We start from the raw sequence: 24,003 nt of genomic DNA on the forward strand, positions 1-24,003 counted from the left end.
ATTATCTTCAAAAGGGGTGTTTTAATTAACCCAAACACCCAATTTTCACTCTTGCACTTCCTTGGAGTTTTCTTCATATGCATGCAAAGTTTTAGGCTGTTAGGTTTTATAGTTTTGGAGTAATGGAAGACACGCACGCACGCACCATTTTATAAGTGTAGATTAGCACAACTTTATCTTTGGAACTCATATTTTGGGAAAAATGCTGGTTTTTGACATTCTTCAGGAATGTATCTCCCATTTATAACATTATTGTTATGGGAAAACTTGTTTCGCAACAAGCCGATTCACGATATACACCATTTTTCAGGAACGCACCCTGAGCGTATGGTGAGGTATTGTTACGAATTTGGAAGCCTTGTGCACACAGACAGACAGCCGTCCCCGAAGCTTAGTTATTTCGATAAGTGTGTTTCTAGTTAGGGCCCCCTACCTGTATTTAATGGGAATTACATACATGCGCTGCGGTTATTTTGATAGATAGGGTTTTCTTTTACATTTTTACACTTCGTATCACAACAACACCATCGCTCCATCCTGACGCCAATAACGCTCATGGCATTCTTCGCACGCTCCCAGCAAGCGCGTGGGCGAAGCCTAACATAGGCATGGGATCTCTCTAAGCCAATCGGCAAGGAGCGGGCGTCTCACCCGCCCCGTTTCCGACTCAGCACCATCGCCATCAGGCACGCGGCAAGAGATGAGGAGGTGGGCGGAGCCACAAACGCCTCCGCTCGGGACTCCATCTAGAGGGGTGGTTGTTGCCCCGCCTACCGTGGGCCTGCCCAATGGAGGATGGCCAGGAAATCGCGCGATGGGTCGGACCAATCGGGAGGCGAGTGGTCAGGAGAAGAAGCCCATACCTCCTGAAAAAGAAGTGGGACGAGTTTAAAATCACAAACTGGTCCAACACGTGGAACATGTCTTTCAATCCGGACAAATCTCACACTCTCACTATGTCTCTTTGAAAGGACCGTTTAGAAAACCCCCCCATCCACTTTCTCAAAAATCCTCTGGAAAAAGTCCTTTATTTCAAGCTTCTGGGTCTCACTATCTGCCATAACCTTTCCTGGGAAAGCCACATTTCAAACCTCGCCTCCAAAGCCAGTCGCCGACTGGGAATCCTATGTCGTGCAAGGTCTTCCTCGGCCCACCTGAGCTCCTGACCACTTACAAAGCTTTTGTCCGCTGCCTGATGAAGTACTGCTCTCCCCTCTGGGCTGGTGGTCCTGCCTCCCACCTTTCTCGGCTTCACGGCCCAAGGCATTTCGGATCATTCGCATCTCCCGCAATGAGGCTGAGTCCTTGGGCCTCTCACTCAATCAAGGCAGGTTGGTTGGTGGTCTTTCTGTCTTCTACCGTCTCCTCTCCAGCCTCGCCCCCCCTGCTCTCTCTGCGATTTGTCCCCACCACATTTCCGCAGGGTGCTCAAGGTCTGCCAACAACCCCTTCTGGTAAAACTACCAAAATCACGAATCACTGCTCACCTTCACTCTATTATTCCTCTTTTTCCCCACCTTTGGAATAAACTCCCTCACTCTATTCATTCCCATTCTTCCCTCCAGGCCTTCAAAACAGCTGTTCACCACCATCTCTTATCTTCCTCCATCCATAACCTGGATCTTGTATACCCCCGTTAATCCACCCCAAACCCACCTCCTTCAAATTCCCTGCTTTCCTTCCTGAAAGTCCCTGTAATATCCATCATCTATTCCCCATGTTCCCCGTCCCATCCCTCTCCCTTCCACAGATCTCCAAATGTTTCTGTTCCCCACTATTTCGTCCTTCCCACTCCCTCCCATCCTGTCGCATGCCCCCCTTGATGTGTGTTGTGTGTTAGCTCTCATACGAACCTTGACAAGGTATACAAAGAAAAAAAAAAGTGTGATGGTTGTGGGGACGAGCGCGAGGAGGAGGATTGTGCCCCATCTCGTCCCGTCTCGCTGGCTCTGACCTCGTCCCGTCTCGCTGGCTCTGACCTCGTCCCGTCTCGCTGGCGCTGACCTCGTCCCGTCTCGCTGGCGCTGACCTCGTCCCGTCTCCCTGGCGCTGACCTCGTCCCGTCTCCCTGGCTCTGACCTCGTCCCGTCTCCCTGGCGCTGACCTCGTCCCGTCTCCCTGGCTCTGACCTCGTCCCGTCTCCCTGGCTCTGACCTCGTCCCGTCTCCCTGGCTCTGACCTCGTCCCGTCTCCCTGGCTCTGACCTCGTCCCGTCTCCCTGGCTCTGACCTCGTCCCGTCTCCCTGGCTCTGACCTCGTCCCGTCTCCCTGGCTCTGACCTCGTCCCGTCTCGCTGGCTCTGACCTCGTCCCGTCTCGCTGGCGCTGACCTCGTCCCGTCTCGCTGGCGCTGACCTCGTCCCGTCTCGCTGGCGCTGACCTCGTCCCGTCTCCCTGGCGCTGACCTCGTCCCGTCTCCCTGGCGCTGACCTCGTCCCGTCTCCCTGGCGCTGACCTCGTCCCGTCTCCCTGGCGCTGACCTCGTCCCGTCTCCCTGGCGCTGACCTCGTCCCGTCTCCCTGGCGCTGACCTCGTCCCGTCTCCCTGGCTCTGACCTCGTCCCGTCTCCCTGGCTCTGACCTCGTCCCGTCTCCCTGGCTCTGACCTCGTCCCGTCTCCCTGGCTCTGACCTCGTCCCGTCTCCCTGGCTCTGACCTCGTCCCGTCTCCCTGGCTCTGACCTCGTCCCGTCTCCCTGGCTCTGACCTCGTCCCGTCTCCCTGGCTCTGACCTCGTCCCGTCTCCCTGGCTCTGACCTCGTCCCGTCTCCCTGGCTCTGACCTCGTCCCGTCTCCCTGGCTCTGACCTCGTCCCGTCTCCCTGGCTCTGACCTCGTCCCGTCTCCCTGGCTCTGACCTCGTCCCGTCTCCCTGGCTCTGACCTCGTCCCGTCTCCCTGGCTCTGACCTCGTCCCGTCTCCCTGGCTCTGACCTCGTCCCGTCTCCCTGGCTCTGACCTCGTCCCGTCTCCCTGGCTCTGACCTCGTCCCGTCTCCCTGGCTCTGACCTCGTCCCGTCTCCCTGGCTCTGACCTCGTCCCGTCTCCCTGGCTCTGACCTCGTCCCGTCTCCCTGGCTCTGACCTCGTCCCGTCTCCCTGGCTCTGACCTCGTCCCGTCTCCCTGGCTCTGACCTCGTCCCGTCTCCCTGGCTCTGACCTCGTCCCGTCTCCCTGGCTCTGACCTCGTCCCGTCTCCCTGGCTCTGACCTCGTCCCGTCTCCCTGGCTCTGACCTCGTCCCGTCTCCCTGGCTCTGACCTCGTCCCGTCTCCCTGGCTCTGACCTCGTCCCGTCTCCCTGGCTCTGACCTCGTCCCGTCTCCCTGGCTCTGACCTCGTCCCGTCTCCCTGGCTCTGACCTCGTCCCGTCTCCCTGGCTCTGACCTCGTCCCGTCTCCCTGGCTCTGACCTCGTCCCGTCTCCCTGGCTCTGACCTCGTCCCGTCTCCCTGGCTCTGACCTCGTCCCGTCTCCCTGGCTCTGACCTCGTCCCGTCTCCCTGGCTCTGACCTCGTCCCGTCTCCCTGGCTCTGACCTCGTCCCGTCTCCCTGGCTCTGACCTCGTCCCGTCTCCCTGGCTCTGACCTCGTCCCGTCTCCCTGGCTCTGACCTCGTCCCGTCTCCCTGGCTCTGACCTCGTCCCGTCTCCCTGGCTCTGACCTCGTCCCGTCTCCCTGGCTCTGACCTCGTCCCGTCTCCCTGGCTCTGACCTCGTCCCGTCTCCCTGGCTCTGACCTCGTCCCGTCTCCCTGGCTCTGACCTCGTCCCGTCTCCCTGGCTCTGACCTCGTCCCGTCTCCCTGGCTCTGACCTCGTCCCGTCTCCCTGGCTCTGACCTCGTCCCGTCTCCCTGGCTCTGACCTCGTCCCGTCTCCCTGGCTCTGACCTCGTCCCGTCTCCCTGGCTCTGACCTCGTCCCGTCTCCCTGGCTCTGACCTCGTCCCGTCTCCCTGGCTCTGACCTCGTCCCGTCTCCCTGGCTCTGACCTCGTCCCGTCTCCCTGGCTCTGACCTCGTCCCGTCTCCCTGGCTCTGACCTCGTCCCGTCTCCCTGGCTCTGACCTCGTCCCGTCTCCCTGGCTCTGACCTCGTCCCGTCTCCCTGGCTCTGACCTCGTCCCGTCTCCCTGGCTCTGACCTCGTCCCGTCTCCCTGGCTCTGACCTCGTCCCGTCTCCCTGGCTCTGACCTCGTCCCGTCTCCCTGGCTCTGACCTCGTCCCGTCTCCCTGGCTCTGACCTCGTCCCGTCTCCCTGGCTCTGACCTCGTCCCGTCTCCCTGGCTCTGACCTCGTCCCGTCTCCCTGGCTCTGACCTCGTCCCGTCTCCCTGGCGCTGACCTCGTCCCGTCTCCCTGGCGCTGACCTCGTCCCGTCTCCCTGGCGCTGACCTCGTCCCGTCTCCCTGGCGCTGACCTCGTCCCGTCTCCCTGGCGCTGACCTCGTCCCGTCTCCCTGGCGCTGACCTCGTCCCGTCTCCCTGGCGCTGACCTCGTCCCGTCTCCCTGGCGCTGACCTCGTCCCGTCTCCCTGGCGCTGACCTCGTCCCGTCTCCCTGGCGCTGACCTCGTCCCGTCTCCCTGGCGCTGACCTCGTCCCGTCTCCCTGGCGCTGACCTCGTCCCGTCTCCCTGGCGCTGACCTCGTCCCGTCTCCCTGGCGCTGACCTCGTCCCGTCTCCCTGGCGCTGACCTCGTCCCGTCTCCCTGGCGCTGACCTCGTCCCGTCTCCCTGGCGCTGACCTCGTCCCGTCTCCCTGGCGCTGACCTCGTCCCGTCTCCCTGGCGCTGACCTCGTCCCGTCTCCCTGGCGCTGACCTCGTCCCGTCTCCCTGGCGCTGACCTCGTCCCGTCTCCCTGGCGCTGACCTCGTCCCGTCTCCCTGGCGCTGACCTCGTCCCGTCTCCCTGGCGCTGACCTCGTCCCGTCTCCCTGGCGCTGACCTCGTCCCGTCTCCCTGGCGCTGACCTCGTCCCGTCTCCCTGGCGCTGACCTCGTCCCGTCTCGCTGGCGCTGACCTCGTCCCGTCTCGCTGGCGCTGACCTCGTCCCGTCTCGCTGGCGCTGACCTCGTCCCGTCTCGCTGGCGCTGACCTCGTCCCGTCTCGCTGGCGCTGACCTCGTCCCGTCTCGCTGGCGCTGACCTCGTCCCGTCTCGCTGGCGCTGACCTCGTCCCGTCTCGCTGGCGCTGACCTCGTCCCGTCTCGCTGGCGCTGACCTCGTCCCGTCTCGCTGGCGCTGACCTCGTCCCGTCTCGCTGGCGCTGACCTCGTCCCGTCTCGCTGGCGCTGACCTCGTCCCGTCTCGCTGGCGCTGACCTCGTCCCGTCTCGCTGGCGCTGACCTCGTCCCGTCTCGCTGGCGCTGACCTCGTCCCGTCTCGCTGGCGCTGACCTCGTCCCGTCTCGCTGGCGCTGACCTCGTCCCGTCTCGCTGGCGCTGACCTCGTCCCGTCTCGCTGGCGCTGACCTCGTCCCGTCTCGCTGGCGCTGACCTCGTCCCGTCTCGCTGGCGCTGACCTCGTCCCGTCTCGCTGGCGCTGACCTCGTCCCGTCTCGCTGGCGCTGACCTCGTCCCGTCTCGCTGGCGCTGACCTCGTCCCGTCTCGCTGGCGCTGACCTCGTCCCGTCTCGCTGGCGCTGACCTCGTCCCGTCTCGCTGGCGCTGACCTCGTCCCGTCTCGCTGGCGCTGACCTCGTCCCGTCTCGCTGACCTCGTCCCGTCTCGCTGACCTCGTCCCGTCTCGCTGGCGCTGACCTCGTCCCGTCTCGCTGGCGCTGACCTCGTCCCGTCTCGCTGGCGCTGACCTCGTCCCGTCTCGCTGGCGCTGACCTCGTCCCGTCTCGCTGGCGCTGACCTCGTCCCGTCTCGCTGGCGCTGACCTCGTCCCGTCTCGCTGGCGCTGACCTCGTCCCATCTCGCTGGCGCTGACCTCGTCCCATCTCGCTGGCGCTGACCTCGTCCCATCTCGCTGGCGCTGACCTCGTCCCATCTCGCTGGCGCTGACCTCGTCCCATCTCGCTGGCGCTGATCTCGTCCCATCTCGCTGGCGCTGATCTCGTCCCATCTCGCTGGCGCTGATCTCGTCCCATCTCGCTGGCGCTGATCTCGTCCCATCTCGCTGGCGCTGATCTCGTCCCATCTCGCTGGCGCTGATCTCGTCCCATCTCGAGGCTGGTCTGGTCTCATCTCGACGTGGCTGGTCTCATCCTGGTTCGCTCGTCGCAGCGAAACCGCACGAAATCGCAGCGAAAAGGTCCATTTCCTTTTGGGTATTTATGTGTGCGTGTGTGTGTATGTGTGTCTGGGGCATTGTCTTAAAGTAGCAACTGGTTCAGTGCTTTTGCTGTACATTATTTGCATTCTTTGTAGTTGGTTTAACTCTGCCCTGCTTCCCGTGCTTCCCTCGTTCCCCCCTATTAAGAAATACCCCTATTGTTGAATGTTTCAGCTCGTCCTTTCCTTCATTGGTTTAGCATGGTGCGTGTTGGGTGATTGGGGCCAGATATGTTCTACTGGATCAGGTATTGTGTGGAGGAGTTAAGCACTTTATCGAGTGCCCTCCTAGTTTAACAAAGCATTCAAAAAAATGTTTCATAAATAATATCTTTACAATTTATACACATTCGTCCACTGACAAATTTTGAAAAAAGATTTAAAAAAAATAAAATGGTCATTTGAAGCATTTAATGTTAATAATGTTAATGGGGACAGAAGTCCCATGAATACTAATTGAATTTCAGATAAATTACATTTATCAGTCCTCCAAAATGTTATGATAAATATATATGCTGTCATTGCTATGAAATCTGCAATGTTCGGAACAGGGTAATCCCAGTCATCCGCAACTGCAACACATACTGAGGCAGCGATTGGTGCACCTACACAACAAGATCTCCATGCACGCTTTAGGAATCGAAGGGAGGGCGAGAAAGCATGGCACCAACTTCTCTTGGGTCCAGCCCATGGATGTAACACCCAGGAGGCATGAATGGAGAGAGTAGGATTGGTTCAGACACATGCTTGGAAGTGCACACAAAGTGTGGAATGGTGCTGCATCAGGTGTTTGAGGTAGAGTTTCTTGAGACCGCCCCATGCAAAATAACTTGACTCGTGCCTCGTCGCAACTGTCAACATCTGGAACTCCATACACTTTGCAGATGAAAACTTCGGCCGATTTGATGATGCCATTGGTAATTTCATCGTTGCCGACAGCCCGAGACTGTCCAATAGGTCATGGTGTTGCTTGAACGCTGGCAAAGCAGTCAACTTGCGGTGACCAAAGAATTGAGACACCCCGTAACACCCCGTCAAAGATTGAGAGCAAAGTATCACGTCAACTTGAGGGGCTGCCAAGTGCTTTTGAACATTGTACACTGGAATAAACTTGGGGGTCTTGGCAGTGCCAGATTTCATCCATAAATATGAATATGGCATCTTGTCATCATAGGCCAGCAATAGCACCAGTACATCAGTGTCTCACACTGACATGACTGACGAGTCCACATTGGCATGAAGGCAGTTGAGTACTGGACGGGTATCAGCCTCCTCGTGATCCGCTTCAAGTGATCACATCAAGCTCTGGGTCTGAGTTTTCACTGCTGAAGGGTCTGCAAATCCTCCAGAAACAACAATTTTGTTTGTAGGGCTGTATTCAATAAGGTGATCAAATAAAAACAAGGCAAGATCTTCTTTGTTTTCTTCTCGTGCCATACATTTTGACCAGTTTGCTGGTAGCGGTACTGGGTGACTTTCTGCACAACATCTCAGGTTGTAAGCTGTGTTTGCATTTCACTATTGTGCATGGTTTGATGGAATCTTTCCAACATCTATAAAATGCGACGTTAAACATGTCATAAGTTTCTCCCACGTGGTATACCGTTTTGGCAAATGTTTCTGCATATTCAAATGTCGTTTTTTTCTGTTGGCCTTCCCAAAGCCATCACCAATGCTTGGCCATCAATGACAAAGCAGGTTGTCCCATTTAAAGCCACAGTTGTCAGGGTAGTGGCATCGGCTCATGCTGTAATATTTTGTTTTGGTGGACGATGTGCTCTGCTCTGCAAGCAGTTATTAATCTTTGTGAGGTATTTCTGTCCACTTTAAGAGTTCTGCTTGCTTTTTGTTTGGTCGAGAAAGATAAACAGTACAATGAGGAAAATGTGGGAGCCTGATTCTTCTGTATGGGTGCTCTGAAGTCTACACGCTCTTCATAGCCACATTCTGAGCATAGACGTTTTTTCAACAAAGCTTTCAACTGAATATGGCCCAACTGCCAAGCACCAAGCAATGAATTTTGAATGTTAGTGGTAGCCAGATTCTTGTTGACAATATTTTCCGGTGTGGATGCAACTGCAATGCCTTGACCAGCTGATCTTCACCTGCAGCAACTTTGGCCATCCTTTCTCTGGTACGCTCATTACCTTCACTTCCGAAGGTGGATGAAGGTTATGTTTTCACCCGTCTTGTTATGCTTGTTTGTGAACAAAATATCTCAAAAAGTTATGGACAGATATGGATGAAATTTGGTGGAGAGCTTGGGTATGTGACACCGACGAAATTAGATTTTGGTGAAGATCCGTGTCCGGATCTGGATTTGACATTTTAAAAATGATTCTTCACCAATGAGCGATAGGAATAAACCAATATATAGTACGATATCTCAAAAAGTTATGGACGGATTTGGCCGAAACTTGATGGATGACTTGGCTCAATGAAAAGAACAAGCTGATTAAACTTTAGTTCAGGTCCAAATCCAGATCCAGGCTTTCAGTGGGATACAAAACGTAAACTAATCAGCCTGCCAGAGGTATGCGCTCTACCGAGTGCCCTTCTTGTTGTAGGTGTGGTCATCCTCTTCTGCTCCATCTGCTAGTGTCATGGTCGTGTCCATCTGCTCAGTGCTGAACCAATTCTGGTGATGCCATTGTTCATTTTCTTTCCAAATTGGACCCTGTCGATATTGTATTTCACCAATTATATTCAGTCATTTCATGATCTTGAAGAAATATTTTTAAATCTGACAACTGTGGCTCCCTGTGTTAGCATACATCTGACGAGCTGTTTTAATCTATGGACAAGTTCATTGATGTGTTGTTGTTCTCACAGTCATAATTATTTCACCTATAACTGCACCATAGAACAGCTTTTTAGGGAAGTTTGTCTAAGAAAGGCATGCGTACAATGTGGAATGGAAAAGTATCTCGTTTATCAAATAATTTGGTGTGAAATATATTAGTACCGATATCGATTTGCAATACCAAAAGAGAAACTGAAGTGTGAATGTGGTTTTCGTTTTTTTTTTTTAAATCAGAGTTATTTTGGATATATATCATCATCATGCGAATACAATACAAACCCATAATTAATTGCTAGTAAATCATCAATTAATCTAAAGATGTTTCCACACCTTCACACAGTTGTGAGTTCATTCCTGTGCATGTTCTGGATCCAATCAGACTCGTACATGTGCAGGAATAAATTTGCAAAGATCTGAACCCATGAGTATCCCCATTGTCTGCTGGAGTATCTTATTGCCAAATGCAAAGAAACTGTTGTTTTGGAGAAACGAACACTTTATTTAAGTTTATTTTTTGAAAACTAATGCACTTTCTTAATCGGAAAAAAGGTAAAAGTTGGGGATGTGGTTAATACATGGGTGGAGGCAAGGAAAAAAAATTAAAATAAAAAAAGGTCTAAGAAACGATCAATGCTGAATTTCAATCATATTACAAATGAACACTTTTTTTTTAAGTCAGAACTGCTGTTGAGCTCAATTCCACAATTTAAATTTTGAAATTCAGTTCAGGTTAAGAGTTTGTACAGCGTTTTAATAACCGTGTACGGAAATTAAATGAAGCCACACTCGGAAACATCCGGAGTTTAGGTGCGCGTGTTATATAGAGCCTTGCGGCTCTGAAAACACAAGTAAACACAAAAGAAGAAGAACACCTGGTCTCATATCAAAAGAAGAATTATTCACAATAGCTAGTCTAATAACGGAGCACCCATCTCAAATAAGCTTGCACGCAATGTGACGATCAATACGACTGGTCGCGAGAAGGACCGATTCACAGTCATGCTCGTCTGCACCGCAGACGGCGGAAAGCTTCCCACATATGTCGTGTTGAAGAGAAAGACAATGCTCAAAGACAAGTTTCCAGCCAGCATCATTGTTTGTGCACAGCAGAAGGGGTGGATAAATGAGGGACTGATCCAGGAATGGGTACGCACGATCTGGAGTAGTCGGCCGGATGGCGGTCTCTCCCAATGATGGAGCATGCTCGTGCTGGATGCGTTCAGTTGTCACAAGTCTGACGACACCAAAACGCTGCTCCGGACCAACACCGATCTAAATCATCCCAGGCATGACGACATCGCTCCTGCAGCCCCTCAATGTGTAGAGGACCCACACCAAGAGCGGAAGGATAGGAAAGGTCGACCTTCCGATGATCTGCGGCTGGCTCTGTGGTGTTCATTGTTCATTATATTGAATACACTGCATCACGTGTGCTGCGGATGATGACATGACATCATGACATCATAACACAGACTCAGAAGGAGTGGTTCATGGTTGGAGTGATCGATTAAACAGATCACTCATGATGTTCCTTGGGGTTGTGGCATTTCTCCTGCTTCCTTCATATTGTATATTACAACAAGATTATCAAGGTGTTGGAGAAGATACCGTCAGGCATCATCAAGTGAGCATTTTGAAATGCTGCATCTTCAACAACATGGATGGCACAGAGGACATCATTTGGGAGGAGGAGGCTGCAAATGACAGTCACAACAGCCACGAGGACTTGCTCTACCCTGATTCGGACAAGGAGTTACGTGCAGTCTTCGATGAGGATTTCCTTCCTTGGGTTCAACTGAAAAGTTTCATCGAACCCAAACGGCCCTTTTCAGGGCCACAAATCCACAAGAAATATGTACGATACCGGTATGAATCCCTTTCCTTCCTTTTTCGAGGGAGGGGGGGGGGAGTCTCTTTAAAATAAGAAAGAAAGAGAAAAAAAAAAAAACTTCTTGGTATGCTCTCCTCCTCAACTTCTTGAAAATGAGGATAAGACTGTTAGACGAAATCAAGCGGACATGGGAGTAAGCATGTTGATACCTCAGTCACTTTGTCCCATTCAAAGTTAATGTACAAACATATTTAGATCGAGATCAGAAAAGAAAATGATCAATATATTCATTTATTTTGAGGGTGAAAAACAGGGGTGCAGTTGATACACCGGAAAATACAATACATGAATATTGATTTTCCTTGATAGACCAGTTTGTTGTGTTTTGATAGACTTTAATGCATACTTTATTACCTCCTGCAAATACTTTATGTCAAATGCGGTTACGAGCTTGTCATGTGGAAAAATCATAACTTGATAGACATTTAGCCTGACCTTTGTTAATATTGTGGATCCCCAATCCTGCCAATTGCAGGTTCAGAGGGTAAGTTGGTCGTCATTGTTAACAAACAAGAAAGAAGTCGAGTCAGTAGTCATTGTTTAAAACACAATTGTTTTTTCTCTCCACAAGTGTCACAGTTAACAAAAACGACCATAACACATTCCTGCCATTTGCTCACCGCTTTCCTCTTGGCACCGAATGTTCAAATCACACAGTCTTACCATGCAGTTCAACCCTTCCTGCATGGAAACATCACCAACATATTGTTGCGAATTCACGCCCGCCGGCGTGGGATCGGCCACGTAACTTGAATCGCGACACGTCGCCCACCGGACAGACCATTCAGTCGTGACCCTCCGGGAACTACCGCCCGGAGCCAGTCACGGGTGGGGGTTTAACCCCACCACGTTCGTGCCAATTGCCCACCCGCGCAGGATAGGGTTGCTCGCCAAATTCGACCAACCTCAGTACCTGCGCGAGTGGTCGACCGGGCGATCGTACCTCGCCGCAGGTCGACTTCGGACACGAACCGCTGAAGCGGTTCGTTCCATGCTGCAGAGATAACCGAGCGGAGTTATCGTCGACCTCGACGGTTAGGATTATTTACCGGGCGTTTTAAACCCACTATCAATCCCTTACGTGATGCAAGATGGAGATTCAATACAAGGAAAAGACGAAGCGAAACGGGAAAACAGTTCACACAATGCACTTTATTTACACACACACACACAGACAAGCACGTACTCACAGCCATACAGTCAAAACAGATGCAACGAAAACAAAAGCACGATGCAGAGCTACAACCGAATAAAGGGCAATTATTTACAACACTTAAGCAGTTATACTTGTTGGACACGGCGCCACAGCATGCATTCAACCCGAAAGAAAAGAAAGCCACCCTCACAGGCAAGGAGGCAGACAGGTCCGTAGACCAAATGTACGTGGATCCTGGAGGATCGGCCAGGTCCACGAGACCGGGAAGGTCTTACCCGCGTCCTCGTGACGCGATGGCGGGCAAGCCGCATTGTTCGCGCAGCTGCGCCCCGACTCCGTGCCCCTGGCGTGGTCGGCAAGCCCTCTCCGATGTGGTCCGCGCGAGCGGTTTTGTTGGCACCACGTTTAAGGTGGGGGAGGAACGGGGCCCCCCCCAGCACTATCTCAGCGCGGATGGGGGGGAATTGCTGATGCTCAGGGAGAGGGGAATGGCTGGCTGGCTTGGACCCCGCGACGAGACAAGCGACCCACACACCGCAATCTCGTTGCCGACCGCAGTCTTCACTTGACCGCGCGAACTCAACTCAACTCCGCACTGAACTGAACTCAACCGAACTCAACTCCTGAGTCGCCTTATGCTCGCGTTCTTATAGGCCGCAGGAGGAGCCTATATGCAAATATTCGGATCAAAACGCGATTGGAGGCGGGGCCACGCCACCCTCTGTTCAGCCATTGGTGCAGCAAAAAGGGGGCGTGAAGCCTTTTTGATCCGAATTTCTCCCTTGGAAAGGCCGCCATTTGCGCTCGCGACTCGATGCGTTTGGCACCAATCGCCGAACGGGCCCGAGACAGCCCGACGTTCAGTGTTCACAGGTGGTGCGGTTGCTGGTTGTGAAGGAGAAAGGCGAAGGTGGTGGAGTTGTTCGGGGGCGTTGTTGAGCGTCGTTAGAGAATGGTGGGTGAGGCGATGCTTGCGGGGTTGGGTTGTGGAGGTGAAGGTAGTGGCGGTTTGGTGGAGTTGTTCGGGGGCGTTGTTGATGGTGGCGATTTGGTTGTTGGGGTGGTGTTTGAGTTGTTGGCAGCTTAATGGTCGAAAATAACAATAGAGAAAGAAAAATGGCTCACTCAAAGCGTCGCAGCCCAGATGAATCACACATATTCCCTCTATACAACGGGTTTGGGCTAACAACACATGAACTTACCGATATATCTCACCTAAGGACTCTTTATGGTATAACGCGAATTTCCACAACCGTAACAATATATACTGTTATCCAGAGACCATAGTCTAATGATGGAGGGGGAATAAAGTTTAAGTTCAGTCTACCATTCAACCCTGCCACCCGAGTTTAAATACTGTTTTTACATTGAATGTTCTTTAAATCAACTGCGATGACAGTTGCCAGCATCAATGAGCTCAGCCAAAACAATACACCATTCTTTGATCAACTGCAGTCACTATAATCCATATTTAATCCAGAGAAATCTCAAATCAGCTTTAGATTTAAATTTCCATATGAAAGCTTCTCCTCAGTAAAATCTACATGTAGAAATGAGACATTAAAAAATAAACAAGCCGGTAGGTGACATGGCTGCTCGCTCTAGATGGAAAGCTGTCCGACACGACTTGCCGATATTCATGTACATGCTATCAATCAATTTAGCACAATAAATATGATTATCACAGCCCTCTTCATATGCGCCCAGAAACCCGCCTTGTGAAATTTCAGGCACGTTTCCAAAGAGACTTGAACAAATTACAGCCCTGGTAATTCCATTTATCTATTCGCTAAAGATTTTATTTTTTTTATATGATGCTGTAAGACATTCTCCTTGGGCACAAAAAAACAGGTCCCTCGGAGGTATTGATTTTTTTGTACAGTCCACAATAAGTGTACGATGTACGATAAAGTATTTTCGCTGTTACTAAGCAACGGAGGTGTGCATCGCAACCATTCATTTTTGTGTACATGCGAGCCACATTGTACACATTTCACCCAAGTTTCATCAAAATCAGACTCTTTCTCTTCGAGATATGCGCAATTAACCGTTCCTGAAATGTTCGACATGTACTCGACCAAAACCTATCTCCTCCTACAAATATTTTTTGTTAGGGCTGCAAATTGGCATGAAGGGAGCTAGATAAATTGCGCACAGAACTCTAAGCTTCGATTTTTTTATTTTTTTTTGACCACTTTAAAGGGCCGTTGCTTGGGCCCAGGGTCCATATTTGAAAGCACACGATTCCCAGAAATATTGGTCCTACCTACCAAATTTCATTGGAATCGGTTAAGTGGTTTAGCCCCTAGGCTTGACCAAAGTTTCACGGACAGACAGACAGATGGAAATGTCCAGAATAAGGGCGCTCTAAGAGCAGCCAAAAAAAAAAAAAAAACACATTTCGATTTAAGCAGGTACAGAAAAGAATAAGTGGCCTATAGCTCTTCGAGCACTGCATTATAGTGCATGATACAGGGTTTGTTTTGGTTAGGAATCCTGATGGAGCAGTCCAAAAAATGCTAACTTCTTTCACAATAAAAAGTTCAATGATGAGAGGATTATTTCTGAGTCAATTTGGGAAATCCTCGAAAACAGAAGTCAACGAGCCAATGAAGAGTGCCACTGGCATTCGTAACAACACCGTGGCCGTTTACCAAGCTTTCCATATTAAAGTAAATTCTCAAATATTGCGGGTTTCGACCAATCGTGGGCAACCTATGGTGTTTCGATCGAGTTATTGCGGTATTTCACTTCGGCCAGTCATGGTTTGAGTTGAAATGAGTCATCGTTTGCATCCATGCGAAAAAATTATCTCCCATTACGAGCCTTTTGCTTCTCGTGCACTGCTTTAAATGGCGCCCAAATGTAAAGGGATGGACATAGTTAGTTGTGCCAAAAAGGTAGAGAAATGTTATAATGTTTGGCGAAAAGATTAAATTGTTCAATCGGTTGGCTCAAGGTGAAAGTGTGCCATGATGGCTGCCATTATGGGATCAATGAATCGACTGTGCAGTATACCCGTGAAAACGAGTCAAATATCCACTCCGCAAAGCACAAAAGTATCATTCCAGTCCCACGATCCTCATATTGAAAGGATGGTAAAAGTGCTTAATGTTTAGATCGAGGACCAAACAGAAAAAAGTGCTTTTGAGTGAGTGAACCAGTGATATGGGAGAAATCATTGCGAATTAACCAACGTTTCCACGAAACAGCCGAAGGCTCCATTTCAACGACGGCTCCCCACAAGTTCCATGCTAGCAAAGGCTGGTTTGAGAAATTCAAGAGGATTCGACCTCCATCATGTTAAATTAGTTGGAGAAGAATCATCGGCCGAATATGATGCTGAGATAAACTACCCACCGCAGCTCATGACACAAATCAAGGGAAAGGCATACATGCCGGAGCGGGTTTTTAACGCCGACGAGACGGGATTATGCTCAAAGAGGATGCCATCTAATAACTTCTTCACCAAGCTGCTCTGGGATTCAAGGTAAAGTGGTTCAGGATCGTTTTACCCTCCTCATATGTGGCAATGTTGCAGGCGACTGTCGTAAAGCTAACTGCTGCTCTTCCGATTGCTGAATCGCGCTCACCCCTCCCCATTCCAACAGAATCATCACGAGTTAAGTCTTGTATTTTCCATTTACGGCAGAGTACAAGGATGTAATATTCGTACCATCACTCACCTCAGTGGTTTGGAATAAATTTAAAAGGTAAAAGTCTTGTGTTTTTGTTAACTACCTCCCCCTACGATGGAGGCTATGTTTTCACTCCTGTTTGTTTCTTTGTTTGGGAGCAGGATATCTCAAAAGTTGTGGACGGATTCAGATGAAATTTGGTCGGCAGGTTGGGTGTGTGACAAGGACGAATTGATTTGATTTTGTTGAAGATCCGAATCCGGACCCAGATGCTCGGAATATATAGATTTTTTTTAAGCAATTCTTCACCATTGAGAGATAGGGACAAAAATATATATGGCACAATATCTCAAAAAGTTGAATGGATTTGGACAAAACTTGGTGGACAGGTTGGTGTGTGACAAGGACTAATACATTGGATTTTGGTGAGGATCCAAATTCGGATCCAGGCGGAGGAATGCACTCCACTGAGTACCCTTCTAGTTTACCTCCGCTACGGAAAGTGGAAGGTGGTTATGCTTTCACCACTGTTTATCTGAAGGATATCTCAAAAAGTTGCAGAAGGATTCGGTTGAAATTTGGTGGGCAGGTTGGGTGTGTGACAAGAACAAAATGAATAGATTTGGGGGAAGAATCAAATCCGGATCCAAATGTGAGAATTTACAATTTTTTTTTAAGTGATTCTTCACCAAAGAGAAGCAAACGGGATATCTAGCATGACATATAAAAAAATTGATTGGGCGCGACATGTTCTACTGGATCAGGCATTGAGTGGCGGAGGTATGCGCTCTGAGTGCCCTTCCAGTTTCAATTGTGATGCGGAATTTTTTCTGGCTGCCGCCGACCTTCCTCTATATTTTCCTGAAGCCCAGGAACCGAACCACTCTTTTCCCATTGGCTCTTCGTTTCCACGATCGTGAAATTTTCCAGGAACGTAACCCGCAGAATATTTGAGGGTTTACTGTACTGCGAAGCAAGTTGCAATAAAAATGAACATTTTATCAAGGAACTGTGTGTCGTCTTTGGTACCGTTTAAGAGGATTGTTTGCTCGTAACTGACTAAGCTTTGTTGCAAAGTCCAAGTATGATCGTCTGCAAAGGGGGTTGGCATCACTTCTCGAGCACGTTTCACCAAGTTTTCTAATATGAATGGTTGAAGATGGTCATCTTTGATTGGTCAAATAATTTTAATTGACAAAGAAATTTCAACAGATTTTCCTACCATGGGGCTTCATCGGAGTTTTCATTTTGTGTTTCAGGTGTTTCTTTCAATGTTTTTTTCATTATCAACGACGTCATCTGTATTGACGATTTTTCACAGTTTAAGAAGAAGAAAAAAATGGTTTCTCCAAAGTTGAACACATGCGCGTGTGATGTTCAACATTTTGCTTTCGCAGGCGATCATATTTTCAGGGAATTTTCATCAAAATAGGGCAAATTTCCAAACAAATTTCATTTTGACTGGGTTTTCCAGAGATTGTGGGACAGAATTTTATTCAGCATTTAATTCCTGCATTCGAGATAGAGATTCACGGCAACGCTCGTCCAAAGCAGCTGCAAATAACACAAGCGGAGCAATGCCTGTGCTCGCACTCCGGGTAGACGATCGGTTGAATGATTTTACTACTCTATGCTGTGGGAATTAAATCTGCAGACAATCGGACAAAAATCAGACAGTTTGTCAAGTTCGATGACCATTTTATTTACAATCTGACCTCATCTTGACTTCTTTTTTTCCAGCAATTTGCTACAATTCGTTCTTTTTTTGGTTATTGTTTTTAAGCGGTGACCGAATTTTCCGTTTCAAGTCACGGATTCTGTAAATTCTGGCCGTTTTCCATGATTGCAGAAAACCACTGGGCTCGACAAGGTCATACCAATTACCCCAAAAGAATGTATGCAAATGCAAAACTGCCTATCCACAACTATTTTAGGATTCCAGAAGCAGATTCCAATTGTCGCACAACAGCGACCTGTGCCGTCCATGCCGAGTTGAATCCTGTACACAACAGATAGTTTGTCGTATTCTTCCTTGATAAACACCAAATTGTTTCCAGGATGTCATCTAACCCTTTCTACTGCTGAATTCCATTTTGCACAATGTACAAGATTCAGTATGGCAGGGCACTACACTATCGTTTTCTTTTTGTTGCACAGGAAGAGTATTGTGAAGTGGGTTATAGGGTAAAGGTGGCGATTGCAATTGGAATACAAGTATTAAGGTGTGAGGTGAAGGTGTTGGACAAAGAATGAGGACGGTGAGTAGGTAGTCATTAAGAGAAGATGTGCAGCTCCATAATATTGTGTATAGAGCTGCACATTGTGGGAACAATGTAAATTGTACCTGAAAGAAGGCGCAAGGCTCGATGTGCTGCCTGATTATCCTCACATTTTACGAAGGCAAACCGTCAGCGCATTTGGGGAGGGGAAAGAAGCGGGAGTGAATGCTCTTTGAATAACTCTTGAAGCTCATCAGCTGCAGTACCCGGAGCAAGATTATCCACAAACAAGCAGTCGGCCATGGTCCAGGGAGAGGGCAGGGCACCGTTGGACGAATCCAGGGAGGTCGGGTGGAGAGAAAGAGGTCTTATTTTCCGATAGTAAATGCACCTGCAGAACAAACTATTACCTCAGGCAATCTATATGATATGCAGTTGTGGTCTGTCGGTTGGTCGGTTCATTCCATTTTTCAGGCAAAGCGTCTGTGCTATCGAAGTGGTCTCACAGTGAAGATTATTCTGGGTGGTTTACCATTGCTTTTCTTGCAGTCAGTCACGGCAGGAATTTAGAAAGTGCCACAGTGCCAGGCCAAAATAAATAAATAAACAAGCAGATATCAGAGACAGACATATATACATGGACAAATAAATAAATAAATGCCTTTATCTGCACAAAATATATTGTCGGCGAATACCAAACAGGTCACACCAGCTTATCATCCGAGGTTAAATGTGCTTCCTCTGCATCATATGGAGCAAAGAGGACACAATCACAGTAATTACCTCCCCAAGCAAAAGTAGACAGAGGTTATGTTTTCACGCTTGTCTGTGAGAACGATATCTCAAAAAGTTATGGATGGATTCGGACGAAGCTTGGTGAACAGGTTGGGTGCGTGATAGCGATGAATAGACTACATTTTGGTGAAGATCCGGATCCGGAACCTTAAATTTTTAAAAGGGATTCTTCACCACCAATAGATTGGGCCAAAAACGATAAATAGCATTGTATTTAAAAAAGTTGTGGACGGGTGATGGCAAAACTATGTGATTGATTTGGGTAGGTGACAAGAACAAGCAGATAAGATTTTGGTGAAGGTCTGGATGCAGATCTTCACCAAAATCTTATCTGCTTGTTCTTGTCACCTTGGGATACAAAACAAGGGATACAAAACAAACTGTTCAACATGGTGGTGGAGGTTTGAGCTCAACCAAGTGCCATTCTAATTGATACTAGAACGGCACTCGGTACGGTGCATACACCCGGCAGGCAAAAGGATTTACATATAATGATATCCAGATCCAGCCTCTTCACCAAAATTGAATCGATTCTTCCTTGTCACACACCTAACCTGTCCACCATGTTTTGTGCGAATCTGGCCACAACTTTTTGAGATATCGAGCTACCGATGCATCGTTTTTGGCCCCATCAATCAGTGGTGAAGAATCAAGAAAGAAATTCTAGTATCCAGATCTGGATCTTCACCATCTCATCAATTTGTCATTGTCACACACCCAACCTGTTCACAAAGTTTCCTGCTTATCCATTCACAACTTTTTGAGCTATCAGGCTGACAGACTGACACACACAGACATAACGTAATCTCCATCATCCTTCAGTGGCAGAGGTAATAACTGTTTTCAACTCAACGTGTATGAATAAAATACGTTTATAGAACTGTAGAGTATTACAAAACCTTTGGGGAGAAAGCCTAGAGTATGAGAAATGTATCGTTTAAATCGCAGAGATGGTGATACAGCTGACAGCAACAGCAAGCTTTCCAGTTTTCAGTTTTATACAGGGAGATCTTCATAAGACTATTTTTTCGTTTAGTGCAATTGCAATTATTTGCAGTTAAGTTGAATGCAGTGGATTTCTTCCAAAATAAAAAGAAATAAATAACCAATGATGGACAACCTAAAATTGAAAGGTAAGAAGAGGATTTTGTTTTTGTAATCTGTCCAGTGCAAAGATAAACAATGTCAAAATAAATTCAGTGATAATATTTTTAAAGAAATCATGAAATAGATTGAGCTTGTAGTTCGGCATGATATATCGTGGAGGCTCATGAAGAAGTGAGAACACAGAACGGATTACGATGCAACAGAACAAAAAGAACAGCAGAAAGGTATCAAGTAACAAGGTCTCCAGTGAGGGAAGGGGCTGCTGCCTGCCCATCTGAAAGATGTTATGACAGAGGGTGGAGTCATCAGCAAAAAGATGGGAGGATTTTCCAGTCAGAAAGGTCGTTGATGAAGATCAACACTACCTTGGGGCAGCCCAGCCTTGAAAGGGAGAGGAGACGAAAGAATCCGCTTGAGCAGCATGCGTTGGCGACGAGAGTAGACTTCCATCAGTAAGCCCTATGTGGAGTTTGCCTTGGACACCAGAGGCAGAGAGTTTGGAGAGTAAGGTGGGGTGCCAGACTATCGAATGCTCGAGATACGTCTAGAGAAATGGCCCCGATCTCGAGGGCATCCATCCATATTTAGGAGAGTAGAAGCATATGTCCAGTATCGAGTGACCAAGTATATACCAGAAATGATGGTAAGCCTGGTGTTGGCTTAGCAGTTAGGGTGGTTGGCTTGGGATCTTCGGGTCCGAAGTTTGAGCCCCATTGGCCACTGAATTAACACCAGGTGGGGTTGACTCAGCCTGTCACCCTTCCAAGGTCAGCAAAATGAGTACCAGTGTACTGATATAAAGGCACAGCATCAGCGGCACAGCCGTGCGCCAACAAAATGATGGCAAGCCGGCAGCCAAGCTGCCATATGCAAGAAGAAGAAGAAATGATGGTCTGGGATGAGGCCATTAGAGAAAAGGAAGATTTGACATCAACTGCGATGATGGCTTACATCACCTTGCTGATGATTGGAACCAAGGTAATAAGTCGGTATTCCAGACAATCAGTTTTTGCACCAGGTTTGTGTAATGTAGGGATGTTGGCCGACTTCCAAGCAGATACAAGATGACCTAGGGCAAATGATAGGGTGACAAGTTTATAACGGCACAGGCACTGATGCTGCCCGAACCAGTTGAGGAAGCAAAGTTTAACGAAACTTCTCCACATTCTCAGGTGAAAAAGAGAGCCCAGGAGCAATTGAGTGTGACTGTGCAGGGTGGGTACAGAGAGCAAGGGGTTGGGGGATACAAGAATTGGAAGCAAACATAATTGAGGCATTCGGCCTTCTCACAGTCAGCTGCCATTTGAAATGAGCAAAGGGATGGAGCGGAAGCATACTCCAGAGGAGGAGGAGGAGGAGGAGGAGGAGATTGGGACCGTACTCTGTACAGAGCATTGGTGCTGCTTAAGCAGTCTCCTTGGCTATTGGGCACAACCCTGGACGGGTCACCACTCCGACACAGTATACCAGCATGCTGACACTCATTTTGCCGACCTCGGAAAGATGACAGGCAGAGTTAACCCCACCTGGTATTAAATCAATAGCTGAGCGGGATTTGAACTCAGGACCCTTGCATCCAAAGCCCAACACCCAAACCATAAAGCCAACACCAGGCATAAATACTCCAGAGACAGACTGGCCAAGGTGCTACCAGGTTTTTGAGGAGGGAGACAAGTTTGAAAGTTATCTCTCCCGAGTGGACACACTTGTTGCAGGCTTTGTGGAATGATCCTGAGTTGACTTCAGCCAGATTTGCCTTCCAGGAAGAGAAGGCAATTTGCTTCAAGCAACTGCCTCACTGCAGGCAGGATTCAATGTACCATTGGAGAGAGGGATGGGATTAATCTGTGCACAAGAGAGAGCAGGGTTCTGTGGAAGAATTCTGAAGCTGAGTTAATATCAGAAGCAGCAAATAGAGGAGACCAGTCCTGAAGTGAGATCTATGGCAGCTTGCAGTTCCTGCCAATTCACATCAGTGAACTGCCAGACTTGCCGGCACTGAGGCAGCTTTGAAAATTGCCAGAGAGATGCTGACTGTCACAAGCCCGTGATCATGTAAACCAACTGGATTAAAGGAAGACCAGGAGACTGGCAGGATAGTTCGTCATTCTCAAGTCCAGCAGGGAGGATTTGCCATTGGCAGAAATCTCGGTCAGAAAATTCACAGATTGAGGTATGCCTATTAAGTTAAAGAAGTCCTTTGCAGCAGTTCCAAAGCTGGTGAGAGAGGTACCAACACAAAGTCAATTGCCATGGTGACAGTTGAAATCACCATCAATGAGGAAGGAGAGTTGGTATGAGTGGTTAAAAAGGTGATCCATGTTGTCAGAGAGAGGTAAATGGAGTTGTCACTGTTTGGAAGATGGCACAACACAGAAAACAAGAGGTGGGAACAGAGGCCAAGTCACAGCCAAACGTACTCCAAGGATTTTGGAGGTGCAAGAGCAATACACAGAAAGTGAGAAATTGAGTTCAAGATGTAAATTACAACTCTGCCGCCAGGACGGGGTTCAGGCCTGTCGAACCGGAGGAGACAATAGCCAGAGACAATATAGAGTCAAGGACATGTTGTGGGAGAAAGGATGCTGTGGAGCAAGAATTGTCCGGTTTATTCGCAGTAGCCTGTATGAAGAGATCGGGCAGGGGAACCTGGGAGTGGGTGGGGCCAGGGGGAACCTGGAAGCGTGCAGGCAACAGGGCAAAGTTTGGAGGAGGCAATGAGGGTAGATGGGAGGGAGGGGCGAGGGGAAATGGGAGAACAGAAAATCCGTGGGGTGTTCCTGACAGATATGGGAAACAAAGCATTTTGAACAACAGGTTGAACGAGTTCATGAAGAAAGAATTGACAGGCAGAAACCGCAGAATGATTGAGATTTATTTGTACTTGAATGGAATATATGTTTGTTCTTGTTGAAGCAAAGAGCGAGAAACAAAATAGAAAGTTGCTGAGCAATTTCACTTTCCTGCTTGGGTCTATTTGTGGTATTATTGAACCTTTCCAGAGATAAGCAATATATGGTGCTTCATTTATGGAGAGGGGTTAATCATGAGACTCAAGCCCGAGACACCATGTAGGTTTGTGCAGCTTTGGAATGTCCAGAGTGTATCAAGGTGTGTCTATGGTAAGGAGTCTGTAATGATGTTCCTGAGAGAACAGGTGGGTGTTGCCCAATTTATAAATAGCCAGCTGGATTGAGGCATCCCATCCATTTCGTCTCTGTGGAAATGGGTGGGTCTGGGCAGGATGGGCACATGACTCATTTCCCACCACCAACAGAGAGATGCAATGGTCCTTATCAGTGAGCAGGAGCCAGGCCTTGTGTTTGTTGCCAAGGCGACGATTCCTGAATACTGTGGGGGTAGAGACATGACGGGGCCTCAGGGCAGGGATTCCTGAGGGCCTAAGGACTGCATGGTGGGTCCCCTGGGAGTGAAGACCCTTTGTAGCCTGTCACCAGCAGGCCTCGGGGGAGCGAGGGGGACAGTGGGGGTTGGGGGGAGAGGGGAAAGGGATGGGTCTGGAACCCCAGACAGGACAGGAAGTGCTCTCAGCAAGTTTCGTCTGCCCAGCCTCAATGCTTTCTCTATGTCTCTGGCACTTTTGGACTCGCTCAGACTTGCTCGCTCTCACATTTGCACTCTGTTCACCTCTCTGCCTTGAGCTGCTGTCATGCTCTTTTCCTGGTGGAGATGAGAACGCAGTGAGTGTTCTGCTCCAGCTGCTCAGTACTGGGTATGTGAATTTCCCTCTCACCAGCCCGGTTCCTACATGAGTGCTCGAGTTTGTATGGCATCCAGGGGAACAATAGGCTTTGTCTTGTTTTGTCGACCAGGATTTGTGTTATACCAGGTCTCATGTAATTAATTATTTACCTCTTGAGGAACGCTTGTGTCTTATTACTGGCATTTCGTCATGCCAACGATCGGGTTGATCTGCGATGGCGTGAAGGATAATCGATAGTAATCCTCCTTTGCAACCGACACGGTAATAGGCCCCACCGGATGATCACAGGCTGGCAATAACCGTTGGGGGGGGGGGGGTTGTGTAAAACAGTGATAGGTCAGCTATCCTTGAAGTCTCAGCTTCAGCACAACCATAACCACATCGGTGTGATTACATCCTGTCTGGAGGT

General features: G+C 49.1%; 1 protein-coding gene across 1 annotated transcript in view; it reads right to left on the reverse strand.

The window, feature by feature from the left end:
- LOC147021310 (insulin-like growth factor 2 mRNA-binding protein 3) overlaps window positions 1-861 on the reverse strand; it is a 42,314-nt gene extending 41,453 nt beyond the window's left edge. The window contains exon 1 of the mRNA XM_085891149.1: window positions 775-861. The gene's annotated coding sequence lies outside the window, so the exon portion shown is untranslated. The remainder of the gene's footprint in view (window positions 1-774) is intronic.
- Between the last annotated feature and the right edge of the window lie 23,142 nt (window positions 862-24,003).

This window comes from Eptatretus burgeri, chromosome 8, assembly GCF_056783735.1.
Source record: "Eptatretus burgeri isolate ZD-2024b chromosome 8, Ebu_testis_v1, whole genome shotgun sequence".
Classification (NCBI taxonomy): Eukaryota; Metazoa; Chordata; class Myxini; order Myxiniformes; family Myxinidae; genus Eptatretus; species Eptatretus burgeri.